This window comes from Zonotrichia leucophrys, chromosome 24 (assembly GCF_028769735.1).
Source record: "Zonotrichia leucophrys gambelii isolate GWCS_2022_RI chromosome 24, RI_Zleu_2.0, whole genome shotgun sequence".
Classification (NCBI taxonomy): domain Eukaryota; kingdom Metazoa; phylum Chordata; class Aves; order Passeriformes; family Passerellidae; genus Zonotrichia; species Zonotrichia leucophrys.
This window is the reverse complement of record NC_088193.1, coordinates 5,284,296-5,311,001: the sequence shown is the minus strand read 5'-3', so window position 1 is coordinate 5,311,001 and position 26,706 is coordinate 5,284,296. Positions and strand designations below refer to the sequence as shown.

General features: G+C 47.8%; 1 protein-coding gene across 2 annotated transcripts in view; it reads left to right on the top strand.

Annotated features, from left to right (window-relative positions):
* The window catches only part of LOC135457426 (protein CEPU-1), a 391,621-nt gene that overhangs the window by 101,568 nt on the left and 263,347 nt on the right, over positions 1-26,706 (top strand). The window lies entirely within an intron of this gene.

The window sequence follows — 26,706 nt, the reverse complement described above, 5'->3', positions numbered from 1 at the left end:
TGATTTTTAAGGACTAAACTCCTGCTGAAGGTTTGGGATCAACAATACCGAGAGCACCTTCCATGGGTTTGCATGGAATTAGTTAAAATGGATTTATAGAAACGGACTTTTAAGCAGTTCTCTTTGAAAACTTCAACTTGCAAAAATTAAAGGAAAAACTAAGGTACCAGTGGGGAATAAAACTGGCATCATCAGAGCCTTTTTAGTGGAGCAACACAGCTTGAACTGGACTAATGAGCCTGAGAGTTTAAAAAAAAGATTATATATGTCTCTGTATCTCTATATCTCTGTATCTCTGTGATTCTGTAGCTCTAAATCTCACATTTGTACCTTTGAAGCACTGGCAGTTGGATATCTTGGGTTTGGCTGGGCTGCAAACACACATGATATTGGATGTCCACTATTTGTTCTGCATTTTCTGCATTTTACTACTTCCATCATTGTTGCAAGAGCCTCCTCTTCCCGTGTGACACTGTCCAGTGCCTAAAAGTGACATTAAGTAGGTGCAAAGTTTGTCCTGGAGGTGTCCATGATCTCGGTGATGGCAGAGGGGTCTCCTACTCATGGTAATGCCGAGTCAGCATTATTTAGGAAGCTGAATAAGGAATTGAGGATCTGGGATTCTCATTTTGGGATAAAAAGACCTTTACCTGCAGATAAAAGAAATTAGAAAATTAATTAACCAGCTGAAATAATTATATCCAAGCTGGATAATTTACCTGCTCCCAGGCAGTGTCCTTGCAGGATGCGAGCCTAGGAGAGCACAGGATTCCCAGCCTCATCCCTCTCCTGCCTAAGTGCTCCAAGGGAGTTTTTGGGCGATTTACGGCTGACTGAGGAGATCAATCTCTCCAGCAGATGGGAGGGAACTCATTTTGGGGTTTTGAAGCAAACACAGTTAAATCTTCTTTTCCCGGCTGAGCTGCTTGTCTTGGAATGACAGGAGGGCGTACGGCTGGGAGCCCTTCTCTGCTCCTGCCAGGAGAATCAGGGATCTCACATTTTCTGGAAAAATCCCTTCACCCAGGATTCTTCTCCTGGGAAGCTGAGAAAAGGGAGAAAATGGGCTCTGACAAAAAGTTATTTCTGAATGTTTCCAGCCTCCAAATTGCTCCCTGCCTCTTGGGCTGTGCCCCAGTAAGATCCTGTGTTAATCCTAAGGAAGGGGAAACTGAGGCACAGAGCAGGTGCCTCCTGGCTCTCCTGGGGGAGAAGGTATTACAGGGATTTGGCATGGGAAGGGCTGCAGGCTCATGACCACCAAGGCTCTGATGATGCCAGTTTTATTCCCTGCTGGTACCTGAGTTTTTCCTTTAATTTTTGCAAGTTGAAGTTTTCAAAGAGAGCTGCTTAAAATTCCCTTTCTATAAATCCATTTTCTCCTGGGAAGCTGAGGAAAGGGAAGCCTCAGAGAAAAGGGAAACAATTTTTGTCTCATTTGCTTCTCCTGTGTCGTGCCTATCTGGAATGTGTTTGGAGATTGTTTACCCACAGGTGATTGTTCCATTGGATTCTGCTGTGAGTTGTTTTCACTCTTTGGCCAATCAGGGCCAGGCTGTATCAAGACTCTGGAGACAGTCATGAGTTTTCATTATTATCTTTTAGCCTTCTGTAAGTAACCTTTCTGTATTCTTTAGTATAGTATAGTTTAGTATTCTTTAATATATTATAGTATCATAAAATAATAAATTAGCCTTCTGAGAACATGGAGTCAGATTCATCATTCCTTCCTTCATCTGGGAGAAATGCAAGTACAATACTCCTCTTCTCATGGCTCTCCAAACAGCATGTGGGGGGAGCAGGTGTTGTAGGGATCTTGCATGGCAAGGGCTGCAGGATCATCACCACCAAGGCATTTCCACTGTTTTTAGGAAAAACCCCAAAATGCAAGGATTTATCTGGGCATGGGCAGTAGAACTGAGAGGGAAGCTGTTGGTGGGGGTCTAATCCCAATGGCTGAGCTGTCACTTCTCTGTCTCTGTTGGACAGCTTTCCATGCCATTTCTTTTTGATGGTTTGGAGTGAAGCTACCTGCTATTGTCATGGAAACAAGCTGGCTGCAGGGTCAGGTGGCAGCAGGCAGCACAGAGCCATCTGACCCTGGCCTGCCTCTGATTCCCCCTGCTTTCCCTGACATCCTCACTGCAGCTCCCCACCTGGTGCTGCTGCCAGACTCACAAACTGGCTCCCAAGGATGGATGCCCAGCAGGAAGCGAAAGCAGAGGGTTGCTCCTAACCTTGGCAGGAAATTCCAGCTTTCTGCTGGGCTTTGTGTTGGCTGAATTCACAGTGGGGTGATTCCCCCACTCCAAATTCCCTCCACCCCAGGCCTGAGAGGAATTTCTGAGTAAGTGGAGGTTGTGGGGAAAAGCATCCCAAATCAAAAAGAGGGAAGTATCCATATCAAATTGTACCTGAGGCAGAATCCTCTGCTTTCTTTGACTGATGCTACAGGAGGAAAATTGAAGTGAAACACTTGGAATTTATTGAAGAGATGAGAATTGACAATTTGATCTTTTTTATTCCTTTAGTTTTGATGCCATTGCTCAGGTTTGGAGTTTGGTTATTGGGATAAAAAGCAGAATTTGTGGATAGCTGTTCCTGTCTCACAGTCAGACCTTGTGGGAGCCGCAAATCTGCTCCATGCCTCAGTTTCCCCTTCCGTAGAATTAACACAGCCTGAGCCATGCAGGATCTTACTGGGGCACAGCTCAAGAGGCAGGGAGCAATTTGGAGGCTGGAAACATTCAGAAATAACTTTTTGTCAGTGCCCAAATTCCCGATCCAAGCGAGAGCACTCCGGAGAGGTCCCAGATGCTCTGAGGGAAGCGGGGCTGCTCAGCCAAGCGGGACGGAGAGGCGCATGATACAGCGGAGAACGACAGCCTTGTCACACTGACTTATGATGGATGAGGAAAAAACCCATTTCTCATCGGCTCTGGGAAGACGTGAAGTGTAAAGAAGGATGCACCAGGAGTCTCCGGGCGATTCATCTTGTGTCGGGCGTGCTCCTGGAGTCGGCGGAGTCGAGAGAGAGCGCGCGCCGGCAGAGCCAAAAGGCGCGAGGGAAGGAGGGGCTGGGGAGAAAATTCATTATGTGGAGGATAATCTCAGCGGGAAATATCAAAATGTCAGCGGCACCCCAGATAGGGGAGAGGAGAAAAAAAATTAACTGGGGGCATTTGTCACCTGGTTAACCAGGCGTGGATTGGAGCAGAGCGGTTGGATGGCGAGGTGACGGCTGCCAGGATGGGATGGGAGGCTTTGAGGAGCAGGGAGAGGGGCAGAAGGGGCTCTGGATTCACTGCAGAGGGGGAAATTTTGCCTTTTGGTCTTCTTTCTGCTTTACAGGCAGTTTCTGCTTGTGACTAGCTCAGAGGCCTCATGCATTTTAGGCATAGATTTCCTCCCAAGTGGGTATTTCAAAGACCCAAAGAGACCCAGATGGACATTTGGAATAGCTGCTGTAGAGACAGAGGGCATCAAGCAATTGAATACCTTGCCTGGACTATCAGAAAACCCATCTCAATGTTGGTGCCACATTGAGCTGGTGTTTTCCATAGAAGTTAAAAAAATTATTACATCCTTACTGCCAAAGGGCTGCTCTTCACCTCTCAGGAATTAAAATCTCAGGATATTTTTCAATCCCAAAAGATGATGCCTCTCTGCTGGCAGAGTGAGGGCTGGTGATTCCCAACTTGACTGCTGGTTCTGGTCCCATTAAAGCCTATGGAACCCCAGTAGTCACCAAAGGGAAGGGAGGGAGTAATTGGACTGCTGGATCTGTGCTGTTATTTACCCAAACTAGATCATCAGCCTAGCCACATCCTGTGGTTCATCCCTGGTGCAGAGAGAACCAATTTCCAGCACAAGAGCTGAGCTCCCATCTGGACTGCAGCAGCTGTGTGAAAGGAAGTCAGGACCGAGCCCACCCAGAAAAGAAAACCTTGATTTTCTCCCTGGACAGGGTATTCAAGGAGTTTGAGTGCTTTATCCCATCCTACAGTGAATTTCCATGCATGGAGCTGCCCTCAGCATCCCCACAGGAGCTTGGGAAGGGTCTGCACTCCAGCAGGGTTTCCAATACCTTGTTTTTCAGTTGGTAAATCTGAAAGACAGCTTTGCTTCGAGAAATCTCTTGGGTCAGGTGGCAGCAGTAAATGGCCAGGATGTTTAGAAATGATTGAGCCATTTATTTCTGAGTGACACCAAACCCGCTGCCCCAGCAGCGCTTCCAGCTCCGTGTCCAGGGAGAAGGTTTAATAGCTGGAGTCCCAGGGTGCAGGGTTTGGGATAACAGTTGGGGCTTGACACCAAATAAAAATCCCCTATTAAAGAAATCAGGTTAATTTACTGTGTGAAATGAACCAACTTAAACTGCTCCCGAACAGACAATATATTGTACTTTTTTATTGGGAAAAATTATCAGAAGCCTCAGCAGGAGCCTGTTGGTCTCCTGCCTGTGCTGCTTCTGGGGCTCTGATGGATGCTCCGTGCCTTTCTTCCCCACCATAAAACCCTTCTTCATCCAGGTGATACAGAAATCCACAGATGGGAGCGCTCAGCATCTCAGAGCTGCTCTCCAATACATTCTGCAGCATCCAGGGAGCTGCTGATTCCATCCTGGGAGCATCTGGAGAGGATTCTGCCTGTGCCTGAAACCAGACCTGTGGGGAGGTCTGGGAACAGGTTGCAGACCTCAGAATTAATGTTCCTGTGTGATGCGTTGTGATCAGGGAGGAGACACCTGCACTGAGCTGTTACAAACCCATCAGGGACCCAGAAACATCTTAGAGGTCTTTTCCAAAAACTGAATTCCATGATTTTATGAAGCAAGGGAGAGTTGGAAAGCTTTGGGTGAGAGACATCTACTACACTGTAAAATACCAGGGTGCCACTTAGGGCCCCATTCCACTCTCACAAATTGGTGTGTTTTCCCCATTTTCCCAACAATGCTTTTTTTTTTCACCCTATTTGTCTGAAACTTCTCCATTTCAGTGCTGTGCCTGTGTCCTTCAGCAGAGATAAACCCCAAATGATTTCTCCTATCGATCCTCACCGTGAGCATCATGGGGAGCCAGAGGTGTAAGTGCCACTCTCTTTCTGCGCTGCTCTGTTAAGTGAGACTTTTAGCAGCAAATCTTGAAAGGGAAAGACAAGTCTCCTCCACAACCGGAGCCCCCTTCTCCTCCCCACCCCAGGAAGCCGTGGTACAACTTGAAACCGATTAATAATACACAAAGGGATGATGTGGTTGGGCAAAGTGCGGCGGTTTCCTCGGCTACCTTGTGTTATGCTTTTATTAAGCTGCGAACTAAAGCGAAGGAGAGGGAGTGATTTTATAGCCTGCAGCGTCTTGTTTGCAGATTATTTTTCCAAAGATGCTCAGTAGAATATCAATTGGCTGTGATGAGACATCCCGGCAGGTGCTGCCTTGCACAGAGGAGGCTGCACAAGTCCCTCTTGGCATCTCTGTGCTCATCCCATGCTCTGCCCTGGTGGAATATGGCCTGACACGGGTGGGAAAGGAGTGGAAATTTTGGGGTGGGCAGCTCTAAGTGCAGAGGATGGTTTGGGACGGAGGCAAAGCCCCGCTGGCTGTGCTGTTCCATCCCTCCAGCCCTGATCCAGGGGTTTCTGTGGCAGCACAGATGTTCAGCCCCGCACGTCCAGGTTGCAATGGCACTGCTCATTAGCGTTTGCAGGGAGCGCTGCGGGGCTGGGGCTTGGCCGGGGGACAAGGAAACAGCCCGTGTGTCAGATGGCAGAGAAGGGCAGAGAGAAGGAAAATGGGAGGGGACCCGGCAGAGTGAGATGACTTCCCAAAGTCACTCTGCAGTGTGGGGAGGCAGCCAGGCGCCTGCCTGCTCTCTCAGCCCTCTGATCTGCCTGCTGGATTGCGCTACCTGAAATAAAACCATCTTTTCTCTCCCTCTTGGGGATGGACTGAGGGCAGCTCGGGGTGATTGGCATCTTTCTGAGCGGCTGTGGTGAAAGCAGCTGAATTCCTGAGTGTGCAGCATGAGAAAAACAGGGGAAAAGAAGCTAAGCAGGGGTTTTGCTTTACAAAAGTAATACTTGCTGGCTCTTTGTGATGCTCTGAACCCTCCACGATGCCTTGGAGCCCCTTTAAGCACCGGTTGGTGGAGGGTGCAGGCAGATTCCTGCCATCAGGCAGAGCTTCCCAAGAGCCACAAAGCCCAATCAGCAGGAGAGGAGCGGCTGAGGCGCCAGCGGTCTTGGAGCTCTTCAGCTGATGAAGAAGAGCAGGGTCTGGACAAATTTGGAATAAGAAATCAGCTGCTGAGGAGGAACACCTAGTGACCTAGCTGGGGAAAGGAGGCAAAAAGTTCTCCTCTATTACTTGTGTGTCTTTTCAGAGCATCTTTAATCATATCCCGCGTCATCTTCATCAGAGGGAAGGTGGTAATCAAGGCAGCTGCCTGAGGCTGATGCTGTGTCTTTATGCTGCCGAGGCTGTTCTTTTTGGGGTAGTCAGGAGAGCTGCTCTGGAGTGTGGCAGTGCATTTGGGATGTATTTGGCTTTTTTTTTTTTTTTATTGGAGCCACTTGGGAGTTGGCTCACATTGTGCTAAGGACAGGGATTGAGATGCTCTTACCCAGGGAGTTAACGAAAGACAAATGCAATGTAGTCTCTTATTTATTTTTTTTTTCTTCCTGCCTTCTTTTCTTTCTAGTGGTAAAATGATAGAATTTCATGCAGTCAATTGAGGCTATTGAGTTGTTTTGCCACTAAAGTTCTGGAGCATTGACTGTATGGATTCACAGTGTCCCCTCGCAATAACATCCCTTTTAACAATGTGCTATCAAGGGAGAGCTGTGCAGGCTTTAAAAGGTTTTCCACGATTGTATTTCTCTCTCTCTCTCTCTCCACTCGATGTGCTGAAAGCAAACCTGGGGCAGGTTTCAAGGGAAGAAGGGGGCCTCGAGTCATGGCTGTGAGGAAATTGATTGTGCCTGTATCCTGCTTTATGGCAAGACACCAAATCACAGATTTTCTTGGAGCTGGAGCCACGTGGGATGCTTGCCCCTTCCCTGCTGGGTCCATCACTCCAGCTCTTGGCTCCTTCAGGAGCTACTAAGGACAGCTAATACTCTGTACTTACAATAAAAGTAAGGGATAAAAGGAATGCAAACCCAAGGCTGAGAGGGAAAGCAAACAGCTGAAAACCCCAATTTTCTCTGAATTCCTGTGATCCCCCCCTCTGTGTGTGCTTGCCCTCATTTGCTGTTATATCTGCTCTGCTGCCCAGAGGAGCCCTTTGCCTGAATGGAGCAGCACAGGGAGGTGCCAGATCCTGAGCTCCTGGGTGAAATCCCATCCTGGTCCTTCTCACTATGATTCCATAGTGCTGTTGGTCTTTGCTCTCCAAAGGCAGAGTTTAAATGAGCTTTTCCTTCATAAGAGAAGTGTGGCTTTGCTGGGCATCCCCTGGTGTGATCCCATGGCTGCCACTGCTCTGGGGCACACCTGGGCACCCTGAGGGTTCCAGGTGGGGCTGGGATAGCTGGGCAGACCCCTCTGGGTTCAGTGCCTTGACCCATGTGAGACGAGCTGCAGCCCAAAGAGGTCTCAGGGGGTGTCATCCAGGGTGGGCTCAGCCTCCTAGGGTGCCTGTGGTGTTCAGTGGGGCAAATCAGAGAATCCCAGACTGGTTTGGTATTGGAATATGTATCCCAATATAACCAGTTAGATGGTGCCTAGGCCAGTTCTGACCTTCGCTGCTGGGCCAGAGGCAGCACTGCGGTGTTTTACCCCAGAGATACCTTGGCTGGCGGCAGAGTGCAGCGGGGCACAAGACAGGACTCCGTTCTCCTCAGGAGAGAGAGCTTCTGGCGATAGTGGAGATAAAAGGAGTGGATTCTGCTAGAAGGTTGCCAGATGTTTATTCCATTGGTACAGAGGTGTCTGCACTGGGCCACTGCTGGTAACAGAACGGAGGCCGCATGGTCTCATTAACATTTTAAGCTCAGGACAGGGGAAGGGGAGGGGACAGGTGAGTCACCAACCAGGTGAAGGGGCAGGGTCTCAAGGGACTAGGGACACCTATCACATGATGCCTTGCTGGTATGTTAGCCTGATTGACAGGGCACACTCAGCGAGGGGCGAGGGGGAAGGGAGAAGGTAAAACAGGATATTGCAACACACCACAACAGTTTGGGTTGGAGGGGAACTTAAAGCCCATTTTGTTCCAGTCCCCTAGACCAGATCTTGGCAGGTCCTGATCCCCAGAGGTCTCCGGGGAAGCTCCGTGTCCGTGCCTGCTCCAGGAGCATCTCTGGCATTGCTGGGCCTCCCACCAGCCCATCCATAATGCAGATCTCTCCAGGTGTCCTTGCTGCAATATCCCTGCAACTGATCAGGCTGGGGCTGGAATATTTATGCAACTCAGCTTTCCAAATTTCAGCTGGTTTTAACCTTCACTCCTCGGTTTCCTGGCTCTTCAGTGTGTGCTCTTTTAATAACTGTAACCCATCTGATAATGTTGTTGTAAATTAATGATCTGTTTACAACCTTAACTCTGTTTTAATGAAGACTTTTTTTGTTGAGGAAAATAAAAGCTGCTGTAATTATACCTTGTAACTGCAGGGTTTTATAGCCGGTGAACTCATCCAACAAGCAATTTCGATTAGTTTATCCAGGCAAATATTCTAGTGTTGATTTCATACATATAAAAAACACACACAGCTACTTCCATGAGCAACAGAAATAATTATTCCTGGATCCCTGTGCCTGTGTCTCGAGAGCAAACTCGTGCTAGATTTTCTGATGCTTAAAAAAAGTTGAATTCACAGTGCTGCCTTTCTCTGGGTAAAAGCTTTAATAGTATCTTTCATCTGACTAGTTCCCTATTTTCCCCAAACTTGTATCTTGGAGATAAATGTGTCCTTCCATCAGATTTTATTGAAATGGGTTATAAGGTTTAGAAATCACTGGAGATGGGGAAAGGAAACAGCCGGGCAGGCACTGCCGGTGTGTAAGGCTCATTTCCTCAGGAAACCAGGCTGAAAATGCTTTGGGTGCCATTAAAAAGTTGGAGCTGTCATTTCAGGGGAAAGCTTCAGAGAGACTTGGAAGCTGTTTTCCAAGTGGTTAGTTCAGTCTGTGTTTCCCAAAGTGCTCCACTTGGATTGCTGGACAAATTCCTGAATTTCAGAGGCTCAGCAGCCAACTTGTTGAGGACATTGAAAAACGTGGCAGCTCCTTTTGGTACCTGTACCGAGCCAAACCCACCAGATCCTTCTGGAGAAGTTGGCCAGCACAACATGTCAGTACCTTTATTCCATTTTGCTGGAGATTCTGTTTCTCATGAGGTTCACAAGGTCCAAAAAGCCCTCGCCTCCCACCAGCTGGGGTTGGAGCTCAGTGCCAGAACCTTTATGCCAAGGACAAAGACAGGGAGCCAAGGCCATGAACTGGGATCTGGGTGACCTCAATTTTGGTGCTTTTGGCAGAGCTGCACGGGTGGGTGCAGTAGAGAGCCTCTGCCTTTAAGTCCAGAAATTCCTGTGGGATTGGGAAAGTCAGGTCAGGCTCCCATGCTGATGGTGCTGCAAAGGAGCACATGAGGATGGTGATCCCTTCTCCTCTCTCTGAGCCATCCTTTCTTTCCACCTGGAAATCCCTCCTCAGCAATTGTTCCCTCCTCCCAGCCTTGCTGGTCATGGGTCATACAATCACAGAATCCCAGAATTTTTTGGGTTGGAATGTATCTTAAACCTCATCTTATTCCTACCACTGCCATGGACAGGGACACCTTCCACTAGACCAGGTTGCTCCAACCCCATCCAGCCTAACCCTGATCTAACCTAACCTGGCCTTGAACACTTCTAGGGATGGGGCAACCACAGCTTCTCTGGGAAACCTGTGCCAGCACCTCAGTGCCCTCACAGGAGCTGGGAATCTCCAAGATTCCTGTCTGCCTTGAACAGTTCTGGTGCTCACCATCCACACTTATCCCCAATTTTTGCTCTTGTCCTTTCTCACAGTATCCTGTCCCAGCCCTGCTGTCCTGTTCCTTCACCCCTTCCATGCTGCCGTTATCCATGGATCTTGCTTCTCTGACTGGAGCTGCCTGTCTTCTGGGCTTTCAGCTCATCTGAGATGTGCAGGTTTAAAAATAACCAGCACTGGGCATGAAATAGGAATTCTGGCTAATGAGGGCACTGGGATTCACTGCCCATGGTCACACCTGGCATAAGACCTGCAGGGTATGTGCTTCACACATGACCTTTGCCATCCTGGGCATGGCACCTAGCTGGTGTTTCTCTGTGTTTCTCCTCCTCATCCTCAGGGTACAGAAAAAACTGAATTTCCTAGAGATTTTCCTTATTTTATTTGAGTTTCTTTCCTGTGGTAGGATTCTGCCTCTGCCTCATGGATTCCCTATATTATCACAGTATCACTAACAATAGTGGAATGATTTTTTTCCTTGGAGGCTGTCTAGCAAGGCCCCTGGAGCAGGGACACTGGCCTCGGTGTGTTGAGCTGCATCCCTGCCCTGCATTCAATCCCTCCAATTCCAGCCCCCTGCTGCAACAACAAAAAGTTGAACCAAAAGCATTTCCCGCCCCTGAAAATCCATTACAGTCCCTGTCACAGGCCTTTTCTCACGGTTGCTTCTTTTTTTTTATTTTAATCTACTTTTTTTTGTTGGGTTCAGTGGGGCTGTTTTCCCGTCCTGATTACAAGGAGTTATCAGAGAAATCCTTTGCCAAGTGTCAGCCCACAGCCACCTGAGGCAGCTGGAGTAGGAGTTATCAGTGTTTGAACAGGTATGGAACAGGCTCCTGGCCACAGACTGGGGCGATGTCCTTCCTCTTGTCCTTGTGGCAGGCAGGAAGGATCAGCTAATGAAAGATACTGAGGGAAAATGGCTTGGACTGGAGTCTGGCTGGTCCCATGAACTCCAGCTCTCTGTGTGTGGGATAAGGTCTCCAGATGATGAACCAGGACTGTGCCTAGGGATGCTCTGGCTGCTTTGAGCTGTGCTGCCAAAGCTGCTTTTAGATCCAGCATCCCATTTTAAAATTCCTTCTCCTTCTTTCTTAAGTGCAGAGCTCCAGGTGGTATTTTCGATCGTTTTATTTTACTTCTTTTTTATATCTTTTTAAATTCCCAAGTGACGCTGCTATCTGAACCTTGGGGATGGGAACGGAAACACTGTGGGAAATCGATGCTTTAATTTTCTGTCTTTTTTTTTTAATTTTCCCTTTTCTTCATATCTCCACCAAGGATCTGCATAAAGCTCCTCTATGTATCATTTATTCATCTGTATTTCAGCATGAGAGGCTCTGCCTCGTGATGGAGATGTCATTTGCAAAATAATAAGGCCCCGCTTGCTGCAAGAAGAGCACCCCCACTCTTCCCCCACGAGGTCATTGCCTTCAAATTATAAATCTTTTTAACCATTACCTCATGGGTATCCACGAGCACAGCACTCAGATTAATCCCAGGTCTGCTTCCTTGGCGTCTCCTTTGCTTTTTCTTTATGCCGTGCGTTTGGCTCCTGAACGTCGGATCTGGATTCCTAATTGGGTCGCATCAGAGGATCTTTGCCGTCAGCTGCTGAGCTCTCTGCGTTGTGCAGGGGCGTAAGTCACAGATATCATCCCGTAATTAAGCTGGTATTAGGTGTTGGGAGTGATGCTTCCCTGTTTGATCCCGTCCTGTGCCATCCGACGTCCCAGCAAAGCCGCAGCACGCGCTGGTCCCTCTGCTCAGGGCGAGGTGGAGACAAACATTAAAAAGGATTTTGATTTTATTTACAGGGCCGTTCCTGCAGCAGGAACTATGTAAATGATGAGTGACAGTGGGGCACTGGTGTTTTAGTGTGAAAAAGGCTTTTTTTTGGCATCTGGCCATCCAATCCACCAGGACACAGTGCCAGACCCTCATGGAGGGTGCCCATAGGAGCCAGGGATGCAGAGTTGGCTCCCCTCAAACTCAAAATCCATGGACACAGCCTTGATTTCTAATTTGGCTCATCCATACCAGAGCCAAGGGAATTGTGCTGTGCCACAGCCAATTGAATCCCTCCCTATATAGAGATGCTTTTATAGGACATACCCCTGAAGCCCATCCCATTTTCCTCTTCCCTAAATTTTGGAATTTCTTCCTGGCATCTGCCCCCAAACCCACCTGAGGCTGAGCCAGCTGCATCCCAGGAGCTGCTCACGTGGCCACTCTTACAGAGGGGAAATTATTAATGACCCAAGGTGTAATTATCTGTGTCTTAAGTCTTGCTCAGGCTCCGCTGACATCTTTCCAGAGGAGGGAGGAGGGGTTTCAGGGAGACACCTTGCTGTTTAATAAATAAAAGAAGAGATTCATAAAGTGTCTGGCAAGCACATTCCTCACATAGAAATGTTACGGAATAACACGGGATGAATAATAGAAAAGGTTATTGAAAAATTCATAATTTCCAAGCGCCAGTGAAGGCCAGGCTTCCATGCCGTTTATTTGCCTGTAGAAAAGTGATTAAAATATATATTATTGTCCTGTCTATAGGAAAATGTATTATTAAGTGGATACTAGCATGACATTTGAAAAATCCATTTCATTCCATTTAGTGGCGGGTGGTGGGAGGAGAAGGGGGGTCTTTTTCCTGCTTTTGTGGAGGAAGGTTTTAAGGGCGTTTTAGTCAGACCTTCAGAAAAACAGTGAAAACATAAAGAGGGGGAGGGTTTAATTACAGCCCCTTCCCTCCCAGCGGTGCCCTTCGCTCTCTGTTTTCATTCCTTTTTGCCTTAAAAATGGAATGAGATTCCTTCACCTTTATTTATTGCTTTAATTGCCAAGAAGGGGAAATGAGGACGGACAGTGGGGGTGCAGGGATGAGGGATTTTGTCCCTGGATGACACGGCTGAAGGGTGGGTGGGTTTCTGCCATGGCTTTCAGAGGTTTTCATCATTGATGATCTTGTGATGTTGACCTGATCAGGTCAACCTGGATGACCTGGAAGCAGAAGGATTGTCCTCCCTCCAGGTTGTGCTGGTGGGGTTGGTGACACCCAGGTTGTCACAATGGGCTCCTCCCTCTTGGTTTTGGGTCATTTTATTAACCTGAGTGGATGCACAGGACATGCTCACAGACCTGTCCTGATTCTTGGCCTGGGAAAGGGGAGAATTTGGGTTTTTTGGGGGATGTTGGGTGTGCTTATTGGGCTTGATCCCTCCTCTGATCCATCCAGCTCAATTATATAATGAAGGGTGAGAAATTGTCCCAAGAAATTTTCTTGACCAAGTACCAGGATTTTGATCAATGTGACTAAAAATAACTCTGAGCTATCCTCTTGTTCTCTTTGTTAAATATCTCCTCTCCAAGCCAGCCACACTCCTGTAATTGTTTTGGGGATGGGTGTGATGCAAGGTCTCTGGGCAGACCAGGTCAAACCAGAGGGTGAATTTGTTGTTGTGGGATCTGATTCCTACAAAACTCCATGTATAAAACATCTTTCTACAGGGCTAAAGCCACGGGTCACTGAACAGATTGTTTAGGGATATTTGGGCATTTTCTCCAAGAGCAGCCTCAGGAGATGAGCATTTTGGGCAGGAAAGTTGTGTCACGCATAGCCAGAGGCATTTTGTATATCCACTGAATTGATCTGGGGATTAAAAGGCAAGAACTGTCCCCTCTGCTGCGTTAATGTCGGCAGGGATACGTCATCCCACATTAGCCTGGATCCGTCCTCGAGACGAGAGGTGGGAGCTTTGCTTCCCCCTCCCCCTCATGCCTCAGATCTTGAGCTGAGTCTATATTTGCTGCGTTAATGACTCGGAGCCAATCTCCAGCTCCTCTTCAGTTTTATTCATAGATCCCATCTGGGACTGTCGGAAATAGAAAGGCAAAACCTGCAAAGAAGCCATGTGGCAGGAGAGGACATGAGGCAAGGAGCTGCTTCTAAAAAGAAAACAAGGCTTGGGATTGACTTAAACTACTCCTCAATCTGGAAGGATTTGCCATGTATCCTCAATTAAAGCACTTTAAAAGACAAAGCTGCTGCTTTTAGGGTTTTAATGAAGTGTTTTGATTTTGAGGCAGTGTTCAAATTTGAGCTGGGCCTCCAGCATCTCCAAAAAGCGACTCACAGAGTACTGATGTTGAGCATCTCTGGAGGTGATCTCCATCCATCCATCCATCCATCCATCCATCCATCCATCCATCCATCCATCCATCCATCCATCATGTGGAAAGCCTCAGACCCTGCCCCTCAAATTAGATAAAATATACAAACGCCAGCGTGTCTGAGATGCAGAGGTGTTCACTGTGTAAAGCTCTTTAAATCTGCATGGGAAATCAGGCTGGGAGGACAGGAATATCGAGATCTCTCTGCAAAGGAGAACTTAATGTACCCAGAAGCCGCTGATAGACTGTCTGATAGCCGGAGTCACAGCCCGGTGGGCAGCCTCTTCCTCTCCTGCCTGGAAAAAAAAACCAAAAAAACTCTGAGCAGGAATAGATGCTGTGCCCAGGAAAATGGCAATGTTCGGTGTGGAGGGGCTGCAGCTCAGTGCTCCCCCTGGAATTGGGAAGGATTAGGGAAAAGGAGCAGGGGTGGGTGCAGGGATGATGATGTGGCAGTGACAGCTCCGTGGTCAGCATGGTAAATGTGTGGACACAACTTTTGTGATCAGCCATCTCTCCTCGCTTATTTATTTTTCTTTTCTCCCCCTCCCTTCCTTACAACCTCCCCCCCTTCTCATTCTCTACCTCTCCCTGCCCAGCCCCAATACCCATCTTGGAGGATCTAAATTAAAATCTGTTATCATTTCCTGGATAATCCCCTTTGATGCCCTGAATACAGCAGAATCTGTCCTGCTTCAACCTTGCATGTAAGTGCTGATAGCTTTTGAACAGCTAAATGGCTTTGTATATCTCATACAAATGTCTGTCTCATCCAGGAGCTGGCAAGCCCCGTGCAGTCGGCTGGGGAAGCTTTATGAGTTACAAGTGGAATTACTTTGGAGAGATGCTAAGGAGGCCAAACCTTTCAGAACACGTTCCCCTGGCATCTTCTGTCTGGCAGGGACGGGACTCGCATTGTCTTAACCTCACAGAGCAGCTAATTGGTGTCATGGTGCTGATGCCATTTGTCATCAGGGCTTTCCTGCATCCAGCCTGCTGTGCCAGCCTGCATCTGCCCCTCTGGGCTTGGCTCTGGGTATCAGTTTACCCCAAACTGAGCTCCTGGGGGGCTGTGGGTTGAGGAGAGCTTGGGCATGTGCTTTGTTTGTGGGTTTTGGGCAGGGCTGAGGGCAAATGGGTGTTTCATAGAACCCCACAGTGGTTTGGGTTGGAGGGGATCTTAATGCTCGTCTCAGTCCCACCCCCTGCCATGAGCAGGGACACCTCCCTGCACCAGGTTGCTCCAAGCTGGTTTGTGCATCTCTATCCTGAGATGCACAGGCTCAGATCCTGGTGTTCTCCCAGCAGAGCCAATCTTTATGCTGGGGCTGCTGGGTTGCATCCCCAGTGTGAGGGGCCCCTTGTCCCTCTCCATCCTTTCCTCATTAATCACAGGATTTTGGAAGCTCTGTCAGACCCTTCCTCCTCTGCCTTCTCTGGGGACCTGTGTTGTGTCCTGGGATGCAGGGGGATGTCTAGGGATGCAGAGAGATGTCCTGGGATGCAAGGTGAAGGATGCCTCCCTCCTTAAGCCAGCCCATCCCAGCACCACCTCTTGTGCCATCCTTGCAAGAAAGCTACAAGGACACAGAGCCTTGCAGAGGGGAGTTTTCCCAGTGGGAATGGATTGTGAACTGCTTGGGGGTGAGCAGGCCAGTGGTGCTCCTGGAACATCCCAGCTCTGGGAGTGTGTCCATCCCCTCCATGGTTTAACCCCAGCCAGAAACTCCAGCCCAGCCCAAGCTGGCAGAGTGCTGCAAAATAGCAGAGTGCAGCACAAAGTCATTGCCTGTCTGAAATAAAAACCTCTCCAGCCAGGAGAGAAACCAGTTATCACTGCAGCCAGTGATGTCTTCATGCTCCTTGGAGGACCTGGAGAGATCTGTGGGCATCTGGGGAATAAGGGGGAGGAAATTCTGCAGGAGGCTGGTGATGGTTCAGCAATGGCCCCATGACACGAGCTGATGTGGCAGGGCACAGCTGGGACTGGGAAGCATCTTCCTGCCCCAGGTGATGGGATATAAAATCACAGCCCCATGCCTGGGGAGAGGCACTTAGCCAAAAACCCTGAGGAGAGAGGATTAAGGGAAGGAGCCAGAAAAAGGGAGGAAGGGCTTTATTTTTAAAAGAAAAATGAACAATAAGTCATTTTTAGTTGCAGTCACTTCTTCCCCATGACTGCCTTGCTGCTTCTCTCTGGTGCAGAGCTGGAAAACAGTGAAACAACATCCCTTGGTTAAATTGTGGGAGCATCAATGGTGGGTGGGAGTGCAGGAAAGGAAAGCTCATGGTTCTGCAGATCACCAGCCCCGTGTTCAGCTCAGGGGGAGAGGACAGGGCGCAGCCAGCCAGCACCAGCTGCATTCATTCCTCAAAGCTGCCTGTTGTGCAGGAATTCATCTGCCAAATCGGCCACAGAGCTAGCAAAGAGCACCGGAGTGGACTTAACCTTCCACCTCTGCTTGTGCTTCCTCAACAAAAAAACCCCAAACAAACTGCTCTTGCTGAGCAGAGACTTTATCAGAATGAAGGGGAAGCAGGCAGCTGGGCTGCTGAGAGCTTCTGGCTCAGGGCAGGCAGGCCTGGCTCTCCAAGTGTCCCCTGGGAATGGGGGATTCATCCCTGCTTGCTCTTTCTCTCCAAAGGTGCTGAAATCTCCCAGCTGTGTCAGAGGGAGCTTCCCCTGGGAGCTGAGGTGCCATGGCTGGTGGGAAGGGGACAGGAGCTGACCTTGCAGAGTCAGATGGAGCAGTGGCACAGGCCTGGCACAGGTTCTGGCTCTGCTCTGCCATCCTTCTAAAGGATGCTGATTTTTCCCTTTGGACTGATGCTTGTGACTGGGGACAGCAGCTGTGCTGTGAGTGCCTGTGGGAAGAGCAAGGCTGGATGCAGCCCATCCATTCCCCTGCATCCATCTATCCCTCTGCATCCATCCATCCATCCATCCATCCATCCATCCATCCATCCATCCATCCATCCATCCATCCATCCATTCCTCTGTATCCATCCCCCTGCATCCATTCCCCTGCATCCATGCCTCTACATCCATCCATCCCTCTGCATCCATCCATTCCTCTGTATCCATCCCTCTGCAGCCCATCCATCCCCCTACATCCATCCCCTCTGTATCCATCTCCCTGCATCCATTCATCCATCCATCCATCCATCCATCCATCCATCCATCCATCCATCCATCCATCCATCCATCCCTCTGCAGGGGCAGCTTGGGATGGCAGAGATGTGGGCACAGTGCCAGCCCTGCCCTGCTGACAAGGGCCAGATGTGTGTCCCTGTGTCTGGTGACTCTGGTCCAACAGTGGTTTCTGCCACTGGTGCTCCAGGTGCCCGTGGGCAAGGTCAGCCCTTCCCAGCACTCTGTCTCAGTTTATCCCCTCTGCAGGGCTGGGATCTTGCCAGGGAAAGTGGAAGTTGGTTATTTTCAGGCTTTGGGATCAAAGCTGGTCTCTGTTGTGATGGAGGGTGCAAAGGAGGGCAATTCCTCCCATCCCTGGGATGTGAGGATGCTGAGGGCAGAGATTTGAAGCTTGAGCCCTGAAGTGAGCAGCATTCCTGAGGCTGATGCTGTTGGGCACTGGTGTGATGAGGTGCTTCCAATATCTACATCCTCAAGGGCAGGAGCTCCCTACCACTCATCCCCCTTTCCCCCCAGCGTTTTGCCCCATGCTGAATCTAGTGAAAAAGCAAAAAAAAAAAGCACTCACCCCCCCTTAATGAACTCAGCATTAATCGCTTGTGTCAAATCCTTGTGCTAACAAGCTGAGGAAATCAAACAGGCGTCCCCGGGGAGACCCAGGGAGTCAACACTCATCCATTAAAATGGTAATTTTGTATTTTTCACCGAGGCATTTGTCGCCTCTTGCCCTTGTGCACTCGTTAGAGCTTTGGCCTTTAAATTATAGTGATTTTTTTTAAAAAAACCCAAACAACTAAACCGCAAAACCAGCTCTCTTCAGACTTCTTCCCTTCCACTTCCCAGGAATGCTGAGCTGCGTGCAGGGGAGCGTGTCTCCAGGTGGGCCATTATATTGGCTTCAGTAATGGCAACAAAGTGCTTGTGCCTTCCAAAACAACTCCTTTTCTCCCATGAATTTAAAAAACTGATCCCCACTCGCTCCAAAGGAAGTGTTATGCTTGAATCCAAGTAGGAATTTCAGGTTGTGCTGTTGTTCGTGGCCTTGCAATGTGAGGTTTCTGGTAAATCCTGGAGGTATTTGCATATCCCAAGGGGTTTTGTGGGTGTTTGAGTGGAGGAGGTGGGGGCTGGCAGCTGTTTGCTGCTTCCTTGTTTTAAAAAGTTGGTGGGAGCGAGGTTTTATTAGGCTGCCAGAGGAGGTGGACAAATGCAGCATCCCTCCATCAGAGCTCAGTCAGATCAGGGTTTTCAGCATAAAAATGGCTTTTCCCACCTGCCTCAGCTGCTCCAATGAAAGATATCAGCTCTCCCCACAAACCCTGCAGTTTCCTCACCGTGCCAGTGGAAGGCTGTTAAAATTCCCGTGCGTGCAGCAGGAAAACCAGGAGTCATTGAAATGCAGCTCTTTCTGGGAGAGGAGGAGCAGGCAGGAGCCACAGCGCTGCTGCTGCAGCATCACATGGCATGGGGAAAAGCAGTCTGCTTCCCCAGTGCCTCAGTTTCCCTTTCAGCAAAACAACAACAGGAAAATATGTTCGTGGTGTGTCACCGTCATATTTTCTGAAAAATCTCTTTGCCCAGGATTTTCTCCTGGGAAGCTGAGAAGCCTCAGAGGAAAAGGAAAACAATAATTATCTGATTTGCTTCTCCTGTGTTTTGCTGCTTTGGAATGTGGTTGGAGATTGTTTATCCAACATGTGAATTGTTTTCACTTATTGGCCAATGATGGCCAAGCTGTGTTGGACTCCGGAGAGAGTCAGGAGTTTTTCAGTAGTATCTTTTATCCTTCTGTAAGTATCCTTTCTGTATTCTTCAGGATAGTTTAGTACAGTTTTAGTATGGCATTCTTTAATATAATATAGATCATAAAATAATAAATTAGCCTTCTAAGAACATGGAGTCAGATTCATTCTTTCCTCCCCTCAATGGGGGTCTCAGAAAATACCACACTGGTGAGATCAATCCCCCCCTGTTTCAGTGGAAAGTGCCCCTGCCTGTGGAAGGGGGTGGAATGAGATGGGTTTTAAGGTCCTTCCAACAAAAACCATTCCATGATTCTGGGATTCTGGAGGCATATGGAAAATGCCATGGAAGGCACAGATTGCTGTCGTGCCAGTGAAGACAGACGTGATTTTAAATCAAGTTAGGGCTCATCTGTGCTGAGCAGGAGCGCGAGGGTTTGGCTTGGGGTTTGTTTGCCTTTTCCAGCCGGGATAGCTGTGGAGTCCAGCGCCTGCTTCCTGCAGCTGGAGTTGCTCATTCCTGGCTTTGCAGAGGTGGGAGGGAGCTCTGTTGGACTGGCAGCTCTTTGAGACAGGGGCTCTCTCTCATCTCTCACTCTGGCACAATTAATACACCCTAACGACGCGTCAGGCGGCGCAGGGACACGAGTGCGGCGGTGGCATTTCCCAGCGGAGCCTGCCATGTGGAATCCGATGAATAATCATGCCCGTCCTCCTCTCCCCACGTGGAAATATTCCGATAAATAAATAAAATAAATGACATTTTCTCGTTCCGTTAAATTTTTTTCCCCCCTTTCTATTTTTCATCAAAGCTCTCCCTCTGGTGAGCAATTTGCAGGCAGCGTGGCGCGGAGCGGCTCCGAGGAGAGGATCTGCTGTGGTTGATGTGTTTTTCATCATCTCATTGTCCCATTTTCTGGGATGAAGGAGACTGGTATTCCCCTCCCCAAACTGGTTTCTGCTTGCCGTGATCCAGCTCTCAGCACTGCCTGGAGCTGGGACCATTTGCACCCACGAGGTTCTGCCTGGGCAATAGGAATGGGGAGAAGCCATGAGCGGTCAGGAGGGGTTTGATTGGACTGACTTGGTTGTTAAATTAGGGCTGGGGCTTGTCACTGTCATATTTTCTGAAAAATCCCTTTGCCGGATTTCTTCTCCTGCAAAGCTGAGAAGCCTCAGAGAAAAATTTTAAAAAAATTATCTAATTAGTTTCTCCTCTATTTGGTGCTTTGGAATGTAGTCTGGACATTTTTTACCAACAGGTGCATGTTTGATTGTTTTCATGTGAATTGTTTTTACTTAATGACCAATCACAGCCAGCTGTGTTGGACTCTGAGGACTCAGTCACAAGCTTTTATTATTCATTCTTGTTAAACCTTCTGTCTGTATCCATTCTCTTTCTTTAGTACAGTTTTAAGATAGCATTTCTAGGATAGGATGGAATGGAATGGAATGGAATGGAATGGAATGGAATAGAATAGAATAGAATAGAATAGAATAGAATAGAATAGAATAGAATAGAATAATAAATCAGCCTTCTGAGAACATGGAGTCAGATTCCTCATCTCTCAACTTGTCCTCACAAACTCAACAGGGGCTGGGTTTCAATGGAGATCAGAAGGGCTGTGTGTGTGCACAGTGGCAGTGCCAGGGGCATTCTGCAGGGCTGTGGAACCAGGATTAATGGCTCCAGCATCCTTCAAGCAAACTGTATCTCAGAGTGCTTTGTGCAGTTAAATGACACAGGACGGTGGGTAATAGATGGTGTAAAGCGCTGGAAAACAGCGGCACAAAGATATGGCAGGGGGAATAAATTAAAGCCTTCCGTCAGAAAGCCAATAATGGGGAAAGGGGGAGTGGAGAGGTGGAAACAAGGGAGAGGATATTTATTTGCAGCTGAGCTATGGAAGGAGTGGAGAATCAATGATTAGAACATACAGCACATCATGCATAGCACCAATATATACACAGCAAAAACCTGGCCAGGTTTTGGGGGGGCTGGGGGTGCCCAGTTCCTTCAGCTGCTGCTAAAAGGGATGCAGTGTGTTCCTGTGCTGAGGTTTCTCCCCTTGAATGTGGATTTTTGTTTGGTTTGGGCTTTTTCAGAGGTGCTGAGAGCTTTTGGAATTTGTCCTTAGCTGGGTCCAGCTTCTCTCCACTTCTTTGGTTCTTCAAGGTCAGTCTTGCCTGTTCTCATCCAGCAGCTGTTGTGAACCTCATGTGGAAAACTGGATTTAACCTCACACCTTCCCCAAACCTCCTGAAGGAGGGAAATCTCACACACCAGGCTGGGAATGGGATATTAAAGGGGAATTTTTACGCCGTAACCGGGATAGCAGCATGGCTGCAACCCACTTCTAGGAGCCTAAGGAGAGCAAGGAATGAGCACTCCATGCCCTGCAAGGATGTCTCAGTTCTCATTTATGGTTTATTCAAGGTCATACAGTGCCATGGGACAAAGCAGCAGCTCTGCCAGGCCTGCTTTTATCAGCAGGGGCGAGAGGTAGAGGAAGGAGGGTGCGGAGAGGGGATGAAGATCCCTCGCGTGCCTTGTTAGACAAGTTTGCAATCCAAGGAGTGGCTTTGCAGGCGTCCTCACGTCCCTGGCTGTGCTGGGGAATGTGTCAGAGCTGCTCCCCAGCTCCCCATTCACCCCCTCTGATAAGGTAATGAGATGCAAGTCTTTGGTGTGTTTGACAAGCTGCTGTCCTACAGCGCGGGAGCTGGGAGTGCTCAGAGGCTGGGAGAGGAGATTAATTAATGCTAAAAGACACAGTTTGATGTGGCAATGAAATTTCGATTATAATAATCTCTAATTATCTTGTAGCACAAGTGCCTCGGCTCTCCCAGGTGTCTTCCCCAGTTTGAAATTGTTATTTGTCAGCATCAAAGGGACAGAGGAGCTGGTGCAGGGGGTGCACGTGGGGTCCCTTGGGATGGGGAGCCCAACTTCTGCCAGGGGTATCCCTTAGTGGGTACATCTGTCAGCTTCCAGGGATCCCAAATCCCAAATCAGGGCAAACCAGGGAATTTGAGGTGTCTTCAGTGCACTTTGCACAGAGTGTAAGAGCGCAGGGAGGCAATCTGAGGTCTGTGCAGCTGTTTTGTGGCACTTCCACTTCGCCTTTCCAAAGTGTGTCATTCAAACACCTGGTCCCTCACAGTTCTTTTTTTTTGTTCCTGATGGTTTTTACTCAAAATCAACTCGTTCCCAGGGAGAACTTTGGTCTTGACAAAACGACACTTTACCCAGGAAAGTAATTTCCTTCAGCTGCTTTATTGCCTCTCCTCCAGGCTCAGTGAGCTTTAAAATCCTCCTCCTCCTCTCCCATCAGTCTGAGCCCTTCTATTCCCAAATCTTCAGCTGTGATGTGTCCCTTCCCAGGGGGATCTGGTGGCCTTTGGAGAGGTTCCTGTGAGCAGGGCTGGACAGTGATGCTGTGTGTGTGGAATAGCAGATGGGCACAGTCACACCTCTAGGAGCAGGAATACTTTGTGGGGGGGGGGGGGTCTGTGCAGCTCCAAATCATATTTATCTACACAAAATGGTCTCTGGAGAGGAAACATCATGGGTTTGAAGTCCTGGCCCCTGTGACATTGATGTCTTAGATTTTAGCTTTTCTATTTTCCATCTATTTGTAACCCTGCAGTTCTTTAGTGTAGAACTCCAAACCCCACACACAGTGGGAGCTGCTGCTTCCCCATTTGGGGCAGACACAACAATTCCTCTCCAGGCCTGGCAATCAAGGACACCTCACTGCCTCAGGGCCCAGAGATGGAAACAAAAGGGAGTTGGGGGCAGCAAACTTGGGGTCAATGACTTCATTAGCGGAAGCTGGAATTGGCAGATTCAGCCCCAAAATGCAAATGGACCAAACTTATAAAAGTGTGAAACCTGTGAATCCATTTTTGGGTGTAGACCCTGAGGGGTTTTGTCTGCCCTAAATGTACCTGAAGGCTCTTCAATAAATAGAACCACTAAATTTTGTCTGGCCTCTGTTTTTAGGTAGGCCCAGAAAGGCTCAGTTTATCCTGTGCTCCCTGGGGCTGTGGGGGCAGGAGATTTCCTGTAGCCACAAAAACCCTGTGAGTCCTGGGGGATCTCCTCTCCTCCCCAGGAGCAGCAGCAGGATGGGGGAAAGGCAGGTGGCATCTCCAAGCCCAGTGTGGGAAGAGTCCAGCCTGTTGCTGTCTGTGACCTGTTGCCATTGTCATTGTGACCAGTGTCATTGTTGGTTGCAGCATTATTTCAAGACAAAAAAAAGTGGGGGAAAAGCAGCCAGTTGCAAATGAAGCACCCTTTCCAAAGCCTTTCCCATTCTTTCGTCCTTATGGGTGATGGAAAGCCCCCCTCCAGCCCCCCACTGCCTTCCCATATGGCTCCAAGCCTCTCCAACGTCATCCCAAATCCCAAACTTGCACTTCAGCACCTCCAGAGAGAGCGGAAAAACAACACAAACCACAAAAAAACCCCATCCCCGTGTGGGTTGTTTGGAGTCACAGCTCTGTTTGCAAATGAGCTTGGGGGCTCAGTGGGTAAAAGAAGGGCATGCTTGGTGAATCCCATTTCACTTCCCCAATGAGCTGAAAAACTCTTGGATAATGGGTTATGAGTTGTAGATCTGTTTGATTGCATTGTTGCAAAGTGGGAATTGTTTTGCAACATAGATTCTTAATCACTGAGGCATCTGTGATTGAATGTGTCGAAAATTGGTTGAAATTGAAAGTTAACTATACTGCAGACAGCTTATTCTTGTGTATAATTGAAAATAAATTCTAATACTCTTCTTGAAAAGGGCTGCCAGGAGGAAATTTCCAACCTTGTCGTCTCCTCAGCTCCCTCCTCCAAATCCACAAATCCTCTCCCCTCCCCTCTGATCCTTTTCCTCTCCATCTTTTAGAGCTGGGAAAGAAAAACCAATCTCTGCATATCACTCCCTGCATCCTCAGCCATAAAATACAGAACATGTAAATAGTTCCGTTTGGAATGCCTGGGGATGGGAGAGCTGGAAGGATTTAGAGGACCAGGACACTGGGATCAGGGTTTTGTTTGCCAAATACTCAGCTCTTCTCTGAAGTGTTTTTCAGTGTGAACAGACCCATAAAATTCCAGAATGGTTGGGGCTGGGGGGAACCTTAAAGCTCATCTCATTCCCCTGCCATGGACAGGGACATCTTCCACTATGCCAGGTTTTTCCAAACCCCATCCAACCTGTCCTTGGACACTTCCAGGGATGAAGCTTCCCTGGATGAAGCTTCTCTCACAGGTGGGGTGGTGCTGGAGGGGGAACTGAGCTGCAGTTGCTCTTGGCTCTCACTTAATTCAGCATCCAAGCAATGTCCTACAGAATTGAAATTTGACAAAATTAAGGCTGATGCAGGGGAATTTTATACCCACAATAAAATTTTAGTAGGGATGTGATTGCCCTGTGACACCTCCTGCCCCGAGCATGACAGAGGTGAGGGTTTGGCAGAGTTCAGGAAGAATGAGCTGCTCCAGGGAATCACATCATCCACTGCAGTGTGGGCTGGGGGGAAACCTTTGCCAAGGTGGTTCCTGCAGTCCCCCAGGGATGGCAATGGGGAATCCAGGTCTCAGGCCACTTGGGATGAGAGCAGAGCTCTCCTGTCACAGCAGCTCTCTGGCCACAGAGAGAAACACAATTTTCCCAGGCATCGTTCTGGGAAAGACTGTGAGAAGATCAGAGAAAAGAATGAGAAACAATTCTGTGAAAAACGCCAGTCACTTGTTTTTAAAATTTTAAAAGTTTAATAGTAATAAAATGCTTATAAAAATAGTACTATAGTTAGAGTAATAAAAATTTAGACAATTTGGATTTAGGACAATATGAGACAATAGAAATGAAGAGTTACAGACAGTCCGGGTACCTTTTCTGGGCAAAATAAGCCCAAAAAAGGACACACGTTAACAGAGGATTAACCCTTAAAAGCAACAGCCTGTGGCATATTGAAACACCTCATCCATGATCCATAAATTCCATTCAAACACAGGATTCTGCCTGGTCAGTGTCAACTTCTTCCTCTGAATCCTGACGGCACCTTCGAGGCAGCAAGAAGTTCGTTCCTTCTGATAAGAGAGCAATAAATTCTCTTTTTTCTGAAAGATTGAGGTGTCCTGTGGCTGCTATCTCACTGCGAGTCCTCTCTTAAAAAAAATTATCCTACATAGCATAGTTTCTATTTTAACATTATGTTATAACCTAAAACTATATTTAACACACTACTTAAGAGAATTAATACAGCATAACTTTCTAACGTAACACATATAATATTCATTTGAATATTTGCGAGAAGCCAATAATAAAATACATGCATTTTTCACAATTCTTATCTTCACTTGCTGCACCTGGTATGGTGCACATGTGGAATGTGTCATGGAGATCTGTTTATCAATGGATGGTTTCTTAATTAGCCAGTGGTGATGGTGTTTTAAGTAAAGGACCAATCAAGTACACCTGTAACAAACAAAGGTATAAAAGCATGGGTTTCTTAATGACGATTATTATTCAGCCTTCTGTAATGCATGGAGTCCATGCTAATTATCCCTCAGCAGGGGCCCTTGCAATGATTCTCTCCTACCCCTGTTCCAGTTGACTTCTCCATCCTCATCCCACCCTTGCCGTGCTGCCCCACAGCTGCCTCCATGGCTCCTCACACTCCGGGAGTTTTTGGGTTAGAGATGATGATGATGCACACAAAAGGTCCTGCCTCCCCGTTTTATGCAGCCCTCGGGGGTGAAAATCAAATGGTTCCCTGCTTCTTCCAAGCTTTTGGCAGTCTGCTGGGGGTTATTCTTCGTGGGATGAGAGGTCAGTTCTGCTCGACAAAGGGAGGGGACTTTGGTGGGGGTTTTTTTTATTTCCTGCACTTATCTCAAGCTATTTTTATTCCTTTTTCCACCCTGTGATGGGACAGGCAGTCAATAGGGTGCTTTCATGGCCTCATTTCGGAGAGGCCTTTGGAGGAATTGAAGAGATGGGTTATTATTAAGTCCTCATCATGCTAAAGATGCTTTGAAACCACAGCTGGGTCTACTCATGATCTAAGCTTGGACCACCAAAGAGGAAAGGGCAGGGCAGTAACCCCAGGATGGGGAACAAAAAAATGAAAAACTTTTTTTTTGTGTATTGATTCTCCTTTGGTTGCTTGGGAAAAGCAAGTTGGAATCTTCTGTGCTGCCCAGAAAACTTGGGGCAATGCTGCTTCCTTTTGGAGGAGTATCATGATTTTATAAAGAATAATCACAATTTAAAGCTGGGTTAACCATGGATATTTCATCATTTATCAAATGATAAATCATGATTATCATGATTTTATAAAGAATGATTATAATTTAAAGCTGAGTTAACTATGGAGATTTCATCATTCCTTAAAATTATCATCCGAATTTGCCATTTGATGTCTTTTGGAAAAGCACCAGCAAGGAAATAAAGCAAGCAAGTGGCTGAAACCTGAACTGAGCTTAGTGATGCCTTTGCTTGTATTAGAAATTTGCACAAAATCAAGTGAATTGATTTCAAATCAATTTATTTTAAATGGTGCAAACTCCTAATACAGACAGAACTAGTTTAACCTTTGCTAAAATTGATTTTGCTTGCAACGGTAAATTACCAAGTGAGACTGAAGTGATTTAATGGAGG